General features: G+C 38.1%; 1 protein-coding gene across 8 annotated transcripts in view; it reads right to left on the bottom strand.

Moving 5' to 3' along the window:
- Positions 1-14,968, bottom strand: part of LOC108424326 (bromodomain adjacent to zinc finger domain protein 2B) — a 79,588-nt gene that overhangs the window by 53,233 nt on the left and 11,387 nt on the right. For all 8 annotated transcript variants that reach the window (XM_017692268.2, XM_017692263.2, XM_017692267.2 and 5 more), the window contains exon 2: positions 13,878-13,926. The gene's annotated coding sequence lies outside the window, so the exon portion shown is untranslated. The remainder of the gene's footprint in view (positions 1-13,877; positions 13,927-14,968) is intronic.

Below are 14,968 nucleotides of genomic sequence, written 5' to 3'. Positions count from 1 at the left end.
AAGGTGTAAAACAGACACTGACATTTTAAGCTGGATGATACAGAAGCTAAAGGACACTGATGCTAACAGTCTATCCATCCCTCTATGTTCAAGGTATCTGCATCCAGGGTTGAAGAAAAAAAAAAAAAAAACTGGCTTATAATTGCCCACAGTATCTCTTAGCATAGTTGCATCTATAAACAATCCCTGTCATTCCTAAATCAGACAAAGTAAACCAAACTCTACAACGTTGCCCAGAGCATTTAGACAACTGAACGGCACACTGGATAAACACAAAGCACTTTGCAATTAAGTCTGCAACATGTTCACAGCCTCACATCATCTTCCTAAAATGTCACTCATTTCCAAGTTTTTCATAAGACGTAACAGTACTGCTCAATGGGATTATAGTAGAAGCACATCTGAAACAGCAAATTATTATCAGCATAAAAGGTCCAATAGTAATGCTTAATTACACTGTGATTTTACACATAGGGATGCACACACAGCCTAATGTAACTGTCCACATAAATATGTTCTCTCCATAAATCAGCCAGGCATCCTATTCTTCTGCCAGCAATTACATTAAATGCCACATGTGATCTAAACATAACCCACACCCAGAATTTATTTCTGCATTAATGATTAATAAGGCTCGCCTGTTACAGGTCTAATTCAGTAATAGAAAGGAACATCCCATTTAGCAGATACAATACTCAACTAGGCTGAATCAAAGGCATTTTCATCAGTTTGCTTTCTTAAAAAAACATTTGTAAGACTGGGGTTTTTATTCTGAAGCAGCAAACAAAAAGTAATTATCACAGGTTAATATAGCCCAGCATAACCTTAAGTTCCTTCAGTTTCTTTGAATGTGTGGAATATGCATTCATAATGAAGAGAACTGAGGCTTCAGAGAACACTCTGCACACAAAGCAAAATACAGAATATGTAAGCAAAGGAATTTCATTCGCACTGGGCAAAGTACAGAAAAAAACCACAAGGGTACATAGCCTTGATTTCACAAAACGAGCTATGGGGGGAGAGGGTGGGGGGGGGGGGGGGGGGGAGTGTGTCAGAAAAACAGACAAAAACAACCACAATGTTCATTATAGTCACCCTTATGACTTAAACAGAGCCCCCTCCCTCTTCCTTTCAAAGCAATTACAATGGAATTCACAGAGCACACGACTCAGGCAAGCTGGTCTTTGTGGACTTACATGTGCACACAATTACTGCTAAATAAATGAATAAACTAGCTACAGCTAATTCCAATATTCCACACCGTGGTCAATGTTTTAATTCAAAATTTCTCAATTGGTCATGGAATAAGTCTCAATTAATGAGCATGGCATGTAGTATTCAAATCTCATCTCCTTTCTGCTTGCTGTGGAATTGAATTAAAAGAACATGTGCTCTTAAGCTGTTCCTGGGTTAAAAAAAAAAAAAAAAAAAAAAAAAAAAAAAAAAAAAAAAAAAGAGTCACCTAGTGAAGTAATTTATGTTCAGCAGTGATGAATGAAACAGTGTCTCTCATTTAACCCATCTGCTTTGTATGAGGATCACTAAAATTCACAGACCAGGCTCGCAACAGACATGTCCTTTGCTTAAGAGTTGATGAAAACTATGAGGCAGTATAAATGCGTTTATTTATTTATTTTTTGAATTTTCACCGATTGAAAATCGAGTTTCTAACAAGAATCAAATCCATTCAAATCCAGAGACCTTTCACTATGCTGCCCTGAATGTACAATGGGGCATTAAGTCAAAGAGCACATTTTATAGTCATGAGTGGAACTGAAGAATGTCACATAACAGTCACATAACAGTTTGCTGTTACATTACAAAGGTTGACCTGCAACAAATGCAGGCAGCCAAACAGCAGCAGGTCAGTCATCACTGAATTATAATCTCTGCAACAAGATAAGCTACCACAAAAATATATCACTGACATTTCTTGTACGTATGTATTTGTAAAGCCCACTCTCAACAAAATACCTTGGAAAAAAAAAGATCAAATTTTATGTTGTTTATTTTCCACGTTTTAGTGCGTTAAAATATCCTCTACAGCAAACTTAACTATGCCCATTTCCTGCTCATTTTAGAACACCTTTTTAATTAACAGAGTTTAACATTGTAGCAAAATTTTGTATTTTTAATTTTTTTTTTTTTTACATAATTTGAAAATGCCAGCTGCGGTTCATACAGTGTCAAAATTTCATGATAAAGGGACTAACAGAAATGGTTCAAAGGACTTACAATACAAAAGTTAATTCATTATCTTACATTGAAAGTTAAGAGTGTTTTTTCTTCTCGTGTAAAGTAACATAGGTTTTGCTCAGACAACAATAAAAATATTAAATTTCTCTGTCCCAACTTCAACATTTCATAAAAGGTGTGTATGCATACTTACTAAGAATGAACCATTCTGTAAAGACAAGATTCTGACAGCACTTCTGCAGGCTTCATTTTACTACAAAGAACAGAAATATACTGTATCCATTCAGCATTTTCATGAGCAAAAGAGCTCATATTATAGTACTCCTGAAAGTTATAGTACAGTTCCAAAACATATCACACATCATTGCAGGATATAGTCCATCACAGACCCTAGATATAGGTCAGGTGGTCTGTATGAGGAACAGATGTCAGCTTAAATTAAAGCCACCCTAAGACTTTATGACGCTCCAAAGGTACTTCTGATAGTTAATAGATAGGACTTTCTCAGCAGCTCGGTAAGAACAGAAGCATGCTCTCAGTTTTGAATGCAACACAAAATTACTTACATGAACACCCAAGCAGTGAACCATATGAAACCTCAAGGAACCAAGTTTTTGAAGCTCTTCTCCAGACCACACCCTACAGAAGAGTGTCAGGAAAGCTAGGCCTTCTGACCTCTTCACATACCTGCCATAGACAGATGTTAAGTGTAAATCAAGCTAAACCTTTTCAACATTCTGAAATTTCTGGTTAAAACACATCCGTGGAGCAGCGCAAGCATGCAATGGCGACCAAAGAGGCCAAGGTCAGGGAGCGTTCTGGGGGGGGGGGGAGGTGGGGTGATGAGCTTCTGAAAGAATGAGCACAATCTTTTCTGAAATTATATGCCTTTGTCCTCCTTTTACAGCAGCTTACAAACACCGTCATATATTTCTGTGTTTACAGTCCACAATGAAAGCTACTCGTATCAGTTACAGAGTAATCATGGACAAATCACAAAATGTAGGTCAGCTGCAGAATATAAGCCACACTATCACTGCATACTGTACAACACAGATCAAACAATCACACAAACAACAGCTTATCCACAAACACAGTTAAGAGCTCAAACTGACAAAGAACGATACACAGAGATGAAAGAGTGAGAGAGGTAGAATGTTCTTGGTTATCAATTGGCGCTCAATTCCATTCTTCTCTCTGCTGAGTGATGTGGGCCACACACACACACACACACACACACACACACACACACACACACACACACACACACACACACTGCCCGTGCTCTCTGGTGAGCTTTGAATGGAAGGTTATCAGAAGCTCTTCAGGAAACACTCACTCTCTTGCTGTTGGAGACCAGTGGAACTGCACTCACACCAGCACGTCTTTCCTAGGGATGCACTGATCATGTACTTTTATGGTAGATTCAGATTTTTTCCACAGTCAAATTGGCAAATGACTGATGTTTTTGGCCTTTTTTTTTTTTTTACCTGAACCTCAGACTGTGTGGGCTAAATGAGTACAGATTTTTTTTCACATGGATTTATTAAATTCCATCACTAGCACACTTAATTTAACACTCAAGCACTGATTAGCCAAAATAGGTATTGGGTGCTATGTACAATTAGTACAACTAAGACTATGAAGAGAGGCTTGGAAATGGTTGAATGAACACATCGACATACATAAAGACACTACTTAATGTATTATTATTTGTATTCATTACAGCTGGTGTTATTTTGAGCAAATTAATGCTTACTGCCCAGATAAACAGCAATATTTCAGTACAGGTGTTGAGCAGAATTCATATACAGTGAGTGCACTTGCGTTATTCACCTCACAAAAAGGCATGATAGATTGGCAAAAATAAAAAAGTTATAAAAGTTAAAAAGAAAAATGATATTGGTGAATTGCAATTATGGAACAAAAAAAATGTTTCAGTCTTGATTGTGATCTGCTTCTGACCATGCATCCCTAAATTTTATATTCAACATTATCATGTCTTGTGTTTAAAAAAAATCAAAAATAAAAATACTGAGAATGTGGAGAGCCACAGCAGCCTTCATACTACGCTTAAACTAATGACAGAAAACTCTGACCATTCACAACTGACAACAACATGGCAACTCAATTAAGATGCATTAGGGAGCAACTCCTCAGATCAGATTTTTTTTTTTATTTTCCCCAGTTAAATAACTAGCTGATAAATGTAAAGGAATCATCTTTTAATTATTATCTTATTAAATTTAAAAAAAGAGAGGGATGGCATTAAAATTGTTTTATATTGATTTTTGGCTGTAGCATGGCTGAAAAATACCTGATATTTTTCTCCCAAAAAATAAAAATTGAGGATTTGAAGAATCTAAAACGTTAGATTCTGATTTAGCTACTGATTTGTCTGTGAGAAATTTCCCACACAGATTAAATGGGTTTCTGCAAAGCAAACTCTTCCAGGCCTAGGCTTGACATATGGCTGGGAAAATAGTCCCAAGCCTTGATTGTTGTAATGGAGCTAAAGATGAGCCCTGGATGAAATATTTTCTGTTGCTACAGAGATTCAGCAAAAAAGCAGTAAATAAACATGCCCTCTGAAAATGTCCACATTTCCATTAAAAACAGCATTAAAGAAAGAAAAAGCTATTGGTTTGTCAGCAGGAGCTTGTGCCATAAAAATTCAAAGCAACAAATTGCTTCATTACTTTACTAATAAATCATGAACACCATCATAGGCTGAACTGCTGCCCTTGGCCAACATACTCACACTCATCTGCAAATACCAGCAAGGGCTGGCAAGCACATAGCGTCTTCCACACTGATAGATTGATAACTCAAGAGAGCTACTAATAACACAAATGATCAGGCATATAAACATGCCATCAATACTTTAAATAAAATGCACATCCATCAGAGTACAGCAAGGCTGAAAAATGTGTGTGTGAAATAAAAACGAACAGTTTTGCAGTTTGCTGTGAACACATAAACCCTCAGTCTTGCTGTGAGGCACCAAAGCTCATCACCCTCAAATATCTGCTGAGCAGCCTCTGCTGAACACGCTGTAGATACTAAGCTGGGCCTCGTTGCACCTCAGCACTTACATGTGCTTTGCTGGTCAGCCAGCCTGAGGAGGCATCAGAAAAATGAGCAATTTAATTTGGTAGTTTGTGCCGAGTGAATGAGGGCTAAACTGTGTGTGTGTGTGTGTGTGTGTGTGTGTGTGTGTGTGTGTGTGTGTGTGTGTGTGTGTGTGTGTGTGTGTGTTATATAAATAACACACACACACACACAGCAAGTGCATATTCACCATTTATAGCATCATGAAACCATTTGATAGACGTGTCTGCAAAAAAAAAAAAAAAAAAAAAAAAAAAAAAAAAGAGATTCCAAGTTTTTGAACATTTCTCGATCACACATGGAACAGTTGTTATTCACAACCTACTATATATAAACATTTTTAGTGAAGGAAAAAAACAAAAAACAAAACAGAAAACAGAAACAAAAGACTGCCATGCAATGGGTGTAGAGGAATTTCATTAATGTGGGCTAATGTTGTGGCTGCTGAACTGTACTGTATTAACAAATCTTTCACACTTTTTTTTTCCCCTATTGCAGTCATTTAAGCAACACGACCCCCACGGGCAACATCACTGCAGCAAATAAACCATATCAAATACACACAGCAGTCTTTAAACAAGCAATGAAAGTGTTAGTAAAATTCAAATATCATGCCACTGCCTAAGACGAAGCTTAAAGACAAATCACTACATGCAATTGAACGCTATTCTGCACTGTAAACCAAATCTGACATGATTATGCTGGCTCTTTTTCCTTTAGCTCAGAAAAGGCACCTAAAACACCAACAATTTCCTGAATATGCAGACGATGACAAAATACGATATTCGCAGCGGTGCAGAGGAACACTCCATGCATAACAATGAGTCCCGCTAATGAAAATCAGCCTACATATTAAACCCACACCTCACTGTCACTGGCCTCTTTGCATCGTTTGTTCGCTGGCTGCATTTTTCCTCTTGACCTTTCAATATTTTGTCCTTGCCTGGTTTTGCTGTCAGCAATATGACTGCATATGCCATTATGTGATAGCACACAAAAGTGTGCCGTCAAAGGCATTGGCATCTGTATTTGTATCAGAGAATAATTCAGACCTGCACACAATAATGTGAATAAAGCAAATGCAACTTTTATCTAGAGGAAAACAACAATGCAAGCTAATTTAATTTTTACTTTTAATTCAAAACAAGCAAACAGTTAATCCCACTTCAATAGGACATCGCTCACTGTCTGAAAACATTTACTCTACATTTGAATGATGAAACCTCTGTTAATTTACTTCCAAGAAAGAGGGTGTTTAAAGGTAATCCATTATACAAATCTTGTTTAATGATCAAGAGAGTTTAGTCAAATTAATTATCTTAATTGTTCTGCAGGACAGGACAAACACAGGCACCATGCAAACCTTTTTACACCCATTAGAGTGGCAAAGGACGGGCTTTCATTTTAATCTAAAGCAAACACTTTTGTAGGATGTGTGAATTCACAGAACATTTGAAACCTTAGATCTGTTAAAGATATAAACTCTGACCCCCATAGAGCCACCGCACATTACACAATACAAACTAAATTACTATATAAAACACAATATTAGAGGTGCACCCATCATGAATTTTATGGCCAACTCCATTTTCTGTACAAACACATTGACTAACTTATTTTTAATTTTTTTAACCCAAAGTTCATGCAAAAAACAAGCCTTTTTAAATCAAGTAAAATAAGGCTCTATAATTGAAAGTAAGAAGCAACTGGCTTAGCTCATGCATAAATTATGCTACAACATTTTAGTACAGGTGTAGCAGCAGCTTTCAAACACAGTGCAAGTGAATCTAGTAACTTACAAATGATATAAAAACACAAACAACTGCACCACAAATCAGGCAAAAAAAAAAAAAAAAAAAAAAAAAACTGGCTGAATGCATGCTTGGAACAATTCAGCTATTCATCTTACCATCAGCCTTTCCATAGGAGGTTTAATACTGTACCATGCATTGTTCAAATGAACTCACATCAACAAAGAAGGTGCTAATGTTCTCAGAATAATGGACAGCACCTCAACATCACTGAATGTGTATGTGATTACTTGGATTGTAAAGAAGCAGAAAATGCAGCCAAACTTCTAAGACTGAACTGAGGTGTAGAAAAATACTCTGGCAGATTTCTATGATAAACTGAAAAGCTTTTCATTTCAAGCCAAAAAAAGCACATTGCTGCCTTTTAATTTACTCTTCTCCATTAATAATACGTTGTCACAGTGGTGTTACATTTACTATGAAATGCAAAGAGCAAAGATACATTCACAGAATTTAATTTTGTTCGTATAACAAACTAACATTTAAAAAAAATGAACTTATGAATAGGAACACATTGATAGAATTCAGAGCCTTAATATTGATTTCTCAGAAAGGGGGAAAAAAAAAAAAAAAAAAAAAAAAAAAAAAAACCAACCACAAACAACCACATCCACTTTTAGGGTTCAAGCCTTACTGCATGCATGACAAATATCAGATTTGCTGTCTCTGTGTCTATACACTAGAATTCCTACTCTGAGAAAAAGAAATTTTGATCCATTTCCACATTCCTTGTGAACAAAGCACACGGGGTAATTGATCAAAGTGCGCAGGCAGAATCGTCGCAAGCAGGGGAAGGTCACAGGCCATCAGCATGGGGGCTGGTGGGGGAGAAAACAGCAGCCGTGCTCCCTGGCTGCCATTTTTCTTCCCTGACAAAGACTCCATCTGCCACTGAGCCATTTGCAGCCTGCAAGTCAGAATATCAATGATTTCCAACCATTCCGCAAGTCTGCCTTCACCTTGGTGTCACCTCTATCACTGCAAGGAAGAGCTGACGGCAGAGATATAGTGGCTCTCCCTCGCTCTCCCTCGCTCTCCCTCGCTCTCCCTCGCTCTCCCTCGCTCTCCCTCGCTCTCCCTCGCTCTCCCTCGCTCTCCCTCGCTCTCCCTCGCTCTCCCTCGCTCTCCCTCGCTCTCCCTCACTCTCCCTCACTCTCCCTCGCTCTCCCTCGCTCTCCCTCGCTCTCCCTCGCTCTCCCTCACTCTCCCTCACTCTCCCTCACTCTCCCTCACTCTCCCTCACTCTCCCTCTCATCCAGCTAAGTGGCATTTATGCTGCTCCTTGAAAGGATGGCATTTTTATCAGCTCTGATATTATTGGGGCCATTTTGGACGTGCTGTACTAAGGCAGCTAAATTTTCTTACCTGCTTCAGGAGTAAATTCACTTGAGCGGTTTGTGCAAGGCTAGAGATGAAATGTGGTGCACTGGTGATGGCAATTCACAGAGAAAGCAGAATGGTGCCTGTAATCAGGGCAGAATAAAGGCCCGTGTTTGTGCGCATATTTAAAACATTTCATTGTGCATGCAGGAAGCGGCTGCTGAACGTTTCAGCATGTCTCTGAGGCCGGAGTCATAGCAGAGAGGAGAGCCTCCTTCTGTCCCATACCAAGCTCTCAATGGCTTTATTAAGGGAGGAGGCAGGCAGCTGGCCGTAACAACCCAACGATATGAAAGAAAATTAAATTTCCCTTCTCACCATCTGCACAGAGAAAGCTCAGGAAAAAAAACAAAACAAAACAAAACAAAACAAAAAAAAAATAAAATAAAAAAAACACAGGTCTCTGAGGTGGTCTGTCAGACCATGCTGTCTTTTTATTTCCACACAAGCAAGGCTGCAGTCGACGCTATGATACCATACTGTAGCAAGACTGCCACCTCAAATCAAGGCGTTCTCAATACAAATATCACAATATTTAGATTTTCTGAGAATTGATTAGATGGAACAGTCAAAAAGTAACAGTGGGGCAAAGTTTTAAACGTACTAAATCTAATTAAATAGGTCTGATCATGCTGTCTTTATAAATGAACCATACAGTGGGTCAGTGCTTTAGAAAGTAGAAAAGGATACCGTGACAATATATGGAAATGTCATACATTCATAATATCTTCGTAACAGCAATAAACATAGTCATACCCTAGTAACAAGCCACACACAAGCCCTAAGGTCCCCACAGGTTTGCTTTTCTAAAACAAAAACCACAGATCAATATTTAAGCAGCTTTTCCACTGCATTGTACCATTTCATCTCTATTTGACTTGCTTTTTTGGTTTTTCACTAGGCAAATTTGGTATCTGGTACTATTTGTGGCTCCACTACTGATTGGTTGAAGAGAATCGCTAAACATGTACGTTAGTTACCAGGTTAGCATATCCTCATGACGCATTTGAGCAGAATGGTCTGATCTTCTGAACTCTCATGTAGTATTTCCCAAACTCCCCTGTTTTTTTTTTTTCCAGCAGTATTTTATTTTGCAGTCATCAGCCTCTTCTGAACAGAAACAGTGGCTCCTTCACATCTCTGCAGTTTCTTGTGGCGTCACTACAACTACCAGCTATGCTGAGGGGGTACTATATTTGCAGAAAGTAAAAGCAAAAGCTAGCAGAGTCAAGTCGAGCCGTACCATGCAGTGGAAAACCGGCTTTAAGGTAGGGCTGTTCAAGTGACCACATTTGATGTTGACCATATTTGATGTATTCAACATTGATGTATAATAAGAGCCATGGACAGGTTTTCACATCAGCTAAGCAATGAGGACTACATTTTCAGAGGAGTTAATAAGCAAACACAGCTGATGGAGCAGCACTAGTTGCTGATGGAGACTCACTACTCTCGTCTTTTCTCCTCAGTGGACAATGTGTCAACATGTTAGTTTGTCAGAGAAATTTAGCAGATGTAGCAAGGTGTAACAGGTGTAATTTCCAAGCCTAACCTAACTTAAATCACCGTAAACAAAAAGAAATTATTTGCATGTCTGTTCATCTTTAAAAACAATAAAACTTACAGCTTATGTAAAAAGAACTTTTGCCAGCAGTGTTTTGTTGGCTTCTGTTTTTCTCTGGTTTCCCTACAAAGCCAAAGCAGATGTAAATTTTAGGACCTGAAATTGTACAAATGTACTTGGTTTTCCAATAAAGTCAAAGCAGATGCGATTCTGTGCTCTGAAATGTACAAAAACCAGCACATATACTGCTGACCATCGTCACCGACACTGGCTGGCATATATACTGAACCTGCCATCTTTGTTCAATGACCAACCTGATATCCACCTCAGACTTTTACTGAGCAACAGCTCTGATTACTTCTAGTTTATCACTGATAAATTAGCAAGAGAATGCACAGCTGGCCAGAACTGCTTTATATCACCCAGCGAGTAATTAGTGCCCTGAGGGCAGCAGTCATACCTTCAGCCCTGCTCTTAACCAAACAGAGCACTCTTAAAAAGGACCTGCAACAAACTAATGAGATTAGCCAGAGGAGAGGACTCATGGGGTAAGGAAAGTCCCTACTGCGCCACAAAGCCTTTTCACACACTGTCACTGCTTGTTTGAACACCACAGGCAAATCCAGCAAGGCCTTATGCAGCTTCCCTATGAACAATAGAGCAATATGACTTTACACTAAGAGCTGAATATATTTCATCGGGTGCTGTACATAAACTAGGTTCGCTGTGCTTCTTCATCATAAACAACAGCTACATTAGACCATACTCCAGTCTTAGTGTACACTGAGTGTGAGGATGAGTAATACGAGTCACTGTCTCATTAGAGGCTGCCAAGAGCTCTCAGGTTCACTGTATCAGCAGCAGACTTCAAATCACCAAGCTCAGAGCTACTATGAAAAGTAAGAGGTGTGATCACTGATTATTTGATCATAATATTATTTCAAACATTATTCATATTACAGGGTGAGTCAAGAGTCATAGGACACCACTTTATTTTATTTTATTTTTTATGCTGTCACAAGTCGCCACGATGTGGTGCTGATTGTTGTGGATTTTCTCAGCATACACAATGTTTGAGATGACCCCAGAGATAAAAGTTAATAAAAAAAACAAAATAAAACGTGACCTTTAACTTTTGACTCACCCTGTATTTTGATATTGTATCGAAGCTCCTAATGTCTACTACTTTTCACTGTGCACACAAAGAAAAAAAAAAGAAAAAAAAAGACAGAGACAGACAGACAGACAGAGAGAGACAGAGAGAGACAGAGAGAGACAGAGAGAGACAGAGTTACATAGATGGATCATTCCTCTGTGTGTGTGTGTGTGTGTATATAGCACTGTACTAACAGGCAGACTCTGTTGCTCTACTAACCTCTCAGAGATAAAGAGCCCCCTTCAACATCCTGAACACCCCTAAAAGCATTCAGCTACATCTTGTATGAATAGAATGTACCATCCCCAACCCACAATATCCCTGGTAAGAATGATATCACTGAAGAGAGGAAGGGGCGAGGCAACTTCACCTTTAACTGCTTTCAGTAACCTAAAGATAGATTTACTGCCACATCAATTAATCAACAGAGACTGGCCACAACTAATGTGAGCACATTCATAGAGAGAACGATGGACAGAAGCCTTCCAGAGAAGCAGAGAAAGGTGTGTGTGTAGAAAAGAAGAGAGGAAATTTAAATTTTAATTCGGCGCATTTAAAGACAAAAAAGATCTTCTAGAAAGAAAGATGAAAGAAAGCTGAAAGAAAGCTAAGCTGATGCAACACATTCTGAAATGTGTGCTTGGTTGTTGCCACCTGCTGGCTTTGACCTTCAGGATATATTCTGTTCTCTATGTGCATCCAGGCAGTGTGATGCGTTTGTCATTAAAGCACCACGTGTTCCCACACTAATGAAACCCCATTTCTGATCAGTATCAGAGCCGCCTGTCATTTACAAACAGGTTTACTGAGACAGAGTCGTCCGTATCAGACACAGCAGTGACAAAACGCAAATCAGTTCACTTTCGTCTTTGTGGATTTCATACCACACGCAATGAGTACATTAGCATTTGCTTTAAATTAAAGGAAGAATATTACTACTACTTCTCCTACTCTTCCTCCTCCTACCACTAATGATGAGGCCTGTGCAGAGTTAACATGGCGTTTTTAAATTAAAAAAAAATAAATAAATAAATTATATATATATATATATATATATATATATATATATATATATATTTTAATTTGTTAATTTAGTGATTTATTCTCAGACATCAGTGCTCCTGCATTTGGACATTAGGCAAAAAGGCAACAGGATAAGTAACCACAAACAGAAAATGGCCTCAGACAGTAAAGTCATGTCAGAGTCACAATTCTTTCTTGATTAATTGCAGCTTTGGGACTGGATTAAAGATGGCAATATACGACAATCCCAACTTTTAACTGTACAATTTCTTGTTTGTTCACTTGACAACAATTAAGCTTCAACTCGCAACATCACTGTTCGCTTTCACGTCTACTGACTTAATATTCAAAGATTAAAAAAAATGTATGTATGTGTGTGTGTGTGTGTGTGTGTGTGTGTGTGTGTGTGTGTGTGTGTGTGTGTGTGTGTGTGTGTATATATATATATATATATATATATATATATATATATATATATATATATATATATATATATATATATATATATATATATATATATATATATATATATATATATATCACACACACACACACACACACACTCTTAAAAGGCAAAGTATTAAAAACAGACTGTTTAATTCTAAGGTATATTAGAGAGAGTTGAAAATGGCCTAGTACAAATTTATTTCGCCATTTTTGTATGTAAACACACACAAAAATTAAGTGGACCTAGGAGGACAAACATGGCTGGCTCAGTGAACTTGCTTCCTCTAATACTGATCAGAAACAAAACAAATTTGATTCACTGGGGTGTGATCCAGACTTAGTAATCAAATAATTTTTAAACGTGCTTATTTTTTGCTAAGAGCATTTTAAGTAATTAGGCATAATTATTTCAATTACAAAACAGTTTACTAATACCAATACTCAAAAATGAAGTATCATTAACAAGAAAAATCATCTTTTCTCATATCAAAGATAAGAAGTTGCATTTGGAGTAGGAAAGGCACAGACAGATGCTCCTCTGTTAGAGGCTTTAGGTACACACTGACTGAATGGTTGGAGCCGAGTGTAAGCCACTCTGTCTCTGTAACAGGAACAGAAGAGTCCCTTTAACCTCCCACTGTCTGTGTCTCAGTCTCAGACCAGCCCTGTATCATTTACTGAGTCAGCCATGCAGGCACTGCTGAAAATTACAATGTGCAAAAAGGAAGATACTTTCGCATTCAAAACACCCAATTACTACCTTTTGGCTGACAGTAATTTATTTAAAAGTATCCAAATATGGCAAAGCTGTCTTCTCCCACTTTAAGGTATGCAAGCTAACCAAGCTAACCAAGAAATTTGAAACAGCCTAACAAAGGGTGAGGTGCCAGAGAAAATTGCCAAGACAAACTGATTGAGGCTAATGGAAGAGAGGCATCATCTTGAATTTAATTGGTGCAAATCAAATGAATCTGAATTGTGATGCAGAGAAAAAACAAATAGAGCAGCATCTAACAAGAAAGAAATAGGCCTATCTTGAATTAATCCCAACCTGTAAACAGTTTTTTTTTCTGGAAATAATGCACATATTTAATAGTGTGCATTGCATTTAACAAAATCTGCAACATATCTGTGGTACACAAACATCTCCAAACAGGGAATTATGGAGTACACAGGTTCAGACACTTACCGACTGAGAAGAACTTGACTTCAGCACAGGGACATCACTGCTCCATGACCTGCAACACACACACACACACACACCCTATTGTTAAACCAAATAAGGGGGTAGCAATTTTGATATGATAGTGGAAAACAGAATGAAATAAAATAAATGAAAATTAATTAATAAATAAAAACTGTTTATCAAACACTTAAAACTGTATCACCAATACACCAATCACTATCCTGAGGGTCTCTCCTTTGCCCCCTTTTATGGAAGCCACATCCGAGTGCAACCACTCTCTTTTGGGGCTACTTATAGCTCAGTTGCACCACTTTAAAAGATCACAATAAGCTACTTTGCAATCACAACTGTATTTATCCAACCAAAAACAGTCTTGGCTGGGTCTCCCAAAAGCATCTTAGCACAAGGTTTATTTTAAAGGGACCATCTCCTACACTTGTGTTTTTTTTCTTAAGATGTACTAATAAAGTTTATTCAGTTTCAGTTTAGAAGACTAAAAGACTATGGAGTGAGTGTTATGTGAAATTTTAACCATATTTATATGCTACATCAATCAAAAAAAAAAAAAAAAAAAAAAAGGGGGGGCGGGGGAGTATTTCTATGATATGGGCAGTTCAAATGGTAGTTGATCTTAATGTCAAGGCGTTACTGGTAAAACTGGGCCTGTGTTGCATTTACTTAATGCTTACAGGACATTCTTACACATAAAATATTAGGGAACTGGCCCTGTGACCGGAAGGTTGCTGGTTCAATCCCCAATGCTGACAGTCCATGACTGAGGTGTCCTTGAGCAAGACACCTAACCCCCAATTGCTCCCCGGGTGCCGTGGATAGGGCTGCCCACTGTGCTCACTGCCTCCAAGAGTGTGTGTGTGTGTCTATTCACTAGTGTGTATGTGGTGTTTCACTTCACGGATCGGTTAAACGCAGAGGTGGAATTTCCCCACTTGTGGGATTAAAAAAGTATCACTTAACTTAAATCAGAGCATCTCAAAATGTGCATCATTACATTTCTGACAGCTAATAACTGAATTAACAAAATTTAAGTGTTGACATGAAGCATCTGAGTAAGAGAAACCTTTATTATATAAAAA

Source organism: Pygocentrus nattereri, chromosome 6 (assembly GCF_015220715.1).
Source record: "Pygocentrus nattereri isolate fPygNat1 chromosome 6, fPygNat1.pri, whole genome shotgun sequence".
Lineage (NCBI taxonomy): Eukaryota > Metazoa > Chordata > Actinopteri > Characiformes > Serrasalmidae > Pygocentrus > Pygocentrus nattereri.
The sequence above is the reverse complement of the archived record's forward strand: the minus strand, read 5'-3'. Positions and strand labels throughout refer to the sequence as shown.